Source organism: Arachis ipaensis, chromosome B10, assembly GCF_000816755.2.
Source record: "Arachis ipaensis cultivar K30076 chromosome B10, Araip1.1, whole genome shotgun sequence".
NCBI lineage: Eukaryota > Viridiplantae > Streptophyta > Magnoliopsida > Fabales > Fabaceae > Arachis > Arachis ipaensis.
In genome coordinates, this window is record NC_029794.2 from 112,142,436 (window position 1) to 112,148,435 (window position 6,000).

Genomic DNA, 6,000 nt, shown 5'->3' on the forward strand with positions numbered 1-6,000 from the left:
AAAATTTAATTTATTTAAAGGAATATTTTTCTATTTTTTTCAAATGAATGCAGCAATATGCTGGTTATGCTTGCTTTAGATTCATCCATGTTACTAAGATACTGGATGGTAGCTTTGTTCTTTTTTTTTCTTAACAAAAATGTATATACATATTTACACTCAGATTTTGAAATGAAATAAAAATGTCATTCTAGATAATGTTATATAATTATTCACCTATGAAATTTATTATTACTTTTTTGCATGTCCTTCATACATATATATTATCCTGAATGGGTTGAATAAGTAATGATAATATGCAATTCTTGATTTGAGAATATTGAATGCTATGGCCATCTCCATGTTGGTACATGCATAGTGCCATGGATTTTATGCACTCATGTGCATCTGTTTCAGAAGCTTCATTTTCGTTCATCAAACATTGAATTGACTTAATAAAGTCACCAGTCTCATTCTCACGCTGTCAAGAAAAACAAAACATAGAATTTATTGGCATAATTTAAAAGAAAATTTTCTAAAACAAATTAAAAAATTATTTTTTAAAATAAATAAAAATAATCATTCAATTCTATTTCTTTTCATTTTAGGTTAGAGACAAATTGAGTGTGCCAAGTCCAATTTGAAAATAACTCGGTCCAGCCTCCCGCGATGGGCAACAGTTCAGGAACTACCAACCCGTGAACCCGATGTGCAAACTAAAGTACAATAGTGTTCGAAAAGTGCATTTGGTTTACTAATAAAACGTGGTGCGTGGGTAATTGCTTTAATTTTGTTTTAATTTCAATAATAATCTGAGATATTTTTAATTATAATTTTCTGTAATGATATTATATTTTACTTCTGCTTTACTGCTTCTATAGTACTTAATTAATTTATTGCTAGATTGTTTAATTAAATGATGAACTGTTATGTCAGAATTCTACTAAAAATGCTTGTATTACATGATCTCCTGAGTTTGGTATTATGTCTATTTATAATTTAACTTAGACTACTCACTTGTGCTGTGTTTTTAGATCCTTAAAGATAGACGGTTGAATGAGACTGCCGTTCTTTGTGTCCCTGTGAAAGCCACAATCAAAGAGGTATTCTTGTAAAAAGTAAATCCTGATAGATTATTCACAAGCTTAATATTTAGTTTGCTACATTAAAATAAATTTGGTGGAAGCTGAAGTTATTAGTGAGAGATTAAATTCATTTATTTGTTCCCCTCGGAATATTTTAAATTCTGCACTACTGTAACATGTTTTTAGCCTCAGCTAACTGCTTATTTATACTTAATAAAAGTAGCACTATCTACCAAAAAATGTGCATAACCGAAGTGCTTTCGTTCATTGGAAAATTCCAAACTAAATGATATCATTAGCTTTTTTCATAGATAAATAAAGAATTAAATTAAAATATTTGAAATCATATCACCGTGATGAAAAATGTTCAATACTCAATAAAGAGGCACTCACTTCAGGACTTTCTTTAAACATTGTTAAAATTTATTTTTTTTATTATTTTATGTCAAATTCTTTTAAAGTATTTTGGAGGCTTGGACAACATTGTCTCTTAGTTAATTAGCGTTGATATATATTTTAAGGTAGATGGAATAAATTTAAAATATGGGGAAGATGAGGAAGATGAGCTTGATGATGCTACAAATGCTACAATTTAACTGATGAACTGTTCATGTTCCCATAGCAATACCCTAACTCTATCTTATTGCACAGTAGTTAATTGTTAGAAGATTAATTTGTGTGTTCACTCAGAGATTTTTTGTCCAATCTCTTCAACTTTTTGCTTGGATTTCAGGTTAGTGCAATTTTTGTATTGTAAACTTCATTAATTTCTAGGATATTGTATGATAAAAGAAATATTGCTTATGTTGTGTTGTTGCTTGTATTGCATTGAAAACATTGATATGGTTAAATATTGATAGGGTGTTGTATGAGAGATAAAATGTTACTTGTGTTGGATGATTTATAGGTACTAAAAACATCGAATTCGTAAGATATGTCTTGGCACCATCGAGTGTGGATGTATGATAGGTTGAATCCAACAAAAGGGGGTATTAAACCTGAGTTTTATGACAAGGTTGAGGAGTTTATAGAAACGATTAGTAAGTTAGATGTTGTGAAGTCGGAAGGAAAGTGTAGATGCCCATGCGTTAAGTGTAGATGCACAAACTATAAAGAGCTGAACATTATTAAGATGCATTTGTGGGAAAAGGGGTTTATGCCAAATTATTGGATTTGGACAGAACATGGAGAGATTGATGACATAGGAATTAATCAGACGGGATTCAATAATTGTGGGGAAGGTGGTTCAGGAAGTGGTGCAAATGTGGAAGAATGTGATATGTATGACATTAGCTGGGAAGACAATTCCAAAAGGTATCATGAAATGGTTTTCGATTCTGCTGGTACAGAGGATCCTCATGTAGAGGCTAAAAACTTTTTTGATCTTCTTGAGGCAACTCAAAAGCCTTTGTGGGAAGGTGGAGTGCACTCTCAACTATCGATAGCTGTTAGAATACTATGCATTAAGGCCGAGGGAAACCAATTGTAGGAGTCATTTAAGCAATGGGCAACCTTAATTAGGGAAATTGCTCCTGAGGGTAGTGCCATACCTAGGGATTACTATGAGGCTAAGAAGTTAGTGCAAAAGCTTGGATTGAAGGCAATCAAAATAGATTGTTGCTCAAACAATTGCATGTTGTATTGAAAAGACAATGCTGTTCTAACTAGTTGCAAGTTTTGTGAAGCACCTAGATTCAAGCCTATTTCTGATGGTGGTTGTAAGTCCAAGAGAGTTCCTGTCAGACGGATGCACTACTTACCATTAATCCCTAGACTTCGAAGGCTTTATGCGTCAATGAGTTCAGCTCCGACATGACGTGGCACATCAAAAACCAACGTGATGATGGCGTGATGACCCATCCGTCACATGGGGAGGCATGGAAAAGCTTTGACCGTATCCACTCTAATTTTGCTTTGGAACCTAGAAATATTAGGTTAGGTCTTTGCTCTGATGGGTTTACCCCAAATATCCAATTTAGCAAGCCTTATTCTTGTTGGCCCGTAATTGTTATTCCATACAATCTACCTCCTGGGATGTGTATGAAAGATCCTTATTTGTTCTTGACTTGCTTAATACCTGGTCCTAATAACCCTAAAGCCAACATTGATGTATTCTTGGGACCCCTGATTGACGAATTAAATGAGTTGTGGAATCCTGGTATTTTGACATATGATATTGTAGAAAAGAAGAATTTTGTCTTAAAGGCAGCATTGATGTGGACTATCAATGATTTTCCGGCTTATGGGATGTTGTCTGGGTGGATGACACAAGGAAGATTGTCATGTCCTATTTTCATGGAGGATACCAAGTCTTTTACACTATCACATGGAGGCAAGGCATCATGGTTTGATTGTCATCGGAGGTTTTTGCCGATAGACCACCCTTATAGGCGCAATAAGAATGATTTTCGGAAGAATAAAATAGAAAGTGAAGAGGCTCCTACCAGATTAAGTGGTTTGGAGATTTGGCAAAGGGTTAAAGGACTTGGGAAGATATCAGATAATGAAAAGTGGATCAAATCACGAGAGTATGATATTACTCACAATTGGACTAAGCAAAGTGTGTTTTGGGAGTTACCTTATTGGAAGGATAACCTGGTTTGTCACTGTCTTGATGTAATGCACATAGAGAAGAATGTGCTTGATAACATAATGAATACTATTATGGACACTGATAGAACTAAAGACAATGAAAAGGCTAGGTTAGATCTGGCTGAACTGTGCAAGCGTCCAGATTCACATTTGCGGCATGTCGGTGATAATTGTTGGTCCAAACCTAAGGCAGCTTATACTTTAACTTCTGAACAGCAACAAGACATGTATAAGTGGGTGCAACAACTTAGATTTCCGGATGGTTACGCATTTAACCTTGCTAGATGTGTAAGTCTTTTCCAGGGGAGGTTTATTGGTTTGAAGAGCCATGATTGTCACATTTTTATGCAGTACTTGCTTCCAACTGCATTCAGAAAACTACCTACAAATATATGGAAGCCTCTTACCGAGTTAAGCCAGTTTTTCAAAGACTTGTGCTCAACCACCCTCAAAGTTCATGATTTAGAGGTTATGGAGCAGAATATTCCCATTATCCTTTGCAAGTTAGAAAGGATATTTCCCCTGGGATTCTTTAATGTGATGGAGCATTTGCCAATTCATCTAGCATATGAGGCACGTGTGTGTGGACCTGTCCAATATAGGTGGATGTATCCGTTTGAAAGGGTGATAGGAGCATTCAAGCGAACAGTGAAAAATAGAGCAAGGGTTGAAGGTTCGATTTGTGAGGCTTTCTTGGCAAAGGAGACTTCAAGTTTTGTTTCTTTCTACTTTGAACCACATATCTTATCGAGGCGAACCCGTGTGGGAAGAAATGATGACGGGGGAGACACAATTAAAGCTTCTTTATCAATATTTAATAGACCTGGTCGCAAGGTTGGAAAAGCTAAAGATCATTGGTTAGACGAACGGGACAAGGCTGCAGCTCATTTGCATATTCTACTCAATGAAAGCAAAGTTAGCCCTTTCTATATGTAAGTGTATAAATCTTTTATTAAATAGTTAATTACACTTGTTCTACTAACGAATTCCATAGCTTATCAACTCTAGTCCTACTTTCATCAAGATTTTGGAAAGAAACTTGTCCTGGAGAAAGCGATGACCAATTTTCCCCTTGGTTTGCATCATATGTAAGTGCATAGATTCGTATCATAGATGCATTACATAGTAATCACATATCTTTTATTAAATAGTTTGGTGCATGTTTTTAACTAGGTTCAAATTCAATGCAACAAAATTGTTGATCCTGGTTTGCAATCACTTTCTTGGGGTCCTTCAAACAAAGCAACAAGTTATCCAATTTATAAAGTAAATGGATATACATTTCATACTCTTGCAAGAACAAAAGGAAAAAAATCGATAACACCGGTGTGTATGTCAAAGGTGATGCAGGCAACGGGGAAAGTGATTGGTTTGGATTATTAGAAGATATACTCGAGCTTGAATACACTGGTGATGACTCTAATCGAGTTGTTTTGTTCAAATGTCAATGGTATGATCCAAGTCGTCCAAATGGAACACGTATTCATAATGACTACAAAATAACTGAAGTCAACCATAGCAAAAGATATCGCCATTATGATCCTTTCATTGTCGCCCAAAAAGCTAAACAAGTTTACTTCTTACCTTATCCTGGAAATTGCAAGTCTATGTGGCATGTTGTTGTAAACACTAAACCAAGAGGTCGAATTGAAACCAATCATGTACATGTAGATGAGGATGAGGATGAGAATAATGTAGCTTATCAAGTGGATGAGAGCAATCCTTCTAGGATTTCAGACACTGAGCCTCCTATTAGTCTTAAGTCTCCATTTGGAGAGGACCGCATTGTCGAATTGTCCATCGGCTCTAGTTCTGGAGCTAATAAAAATGAATATGATGATGTTGCAGACTTTGATGATGATATCGATTTTTAATAGGGTAACATTATTTTCTATCTTTCTCTCTAAATCTAAATATATAGTAGAGAATGCAGGTAACTGAAACATAAAAGCTGCAGGTTGAGTAAGGAAATAGCTTTTCAAACTTCCATGTTTAATTTAATTTAATTTAATTTTGTTTTGCTGCAGTATATATAGAACTTTCCATTTTCAAAATTTTAATGTTTCATCTCTCATTTACTTTCTGCAATATGGTTAAAAGAATTAAAATATTTTTCGTAATTTTTACATATTCTATAATCTGTTATACTACTGAATAAGTTAATAGTAAAAAGGGTAATTAAAATAAATTATTAGGTTTTATTATTGTAGAATTTGCAGTGATGCAAAGTTAGTAGATAGTCTTTTTGTTCTTTTATTTTTTATTTTTTGAATAATGGGTGGTTTAAATTGTTTACATTACAGAACGCTATATGGTAGTTGCTACTTTACTTAATTGTTGCTGA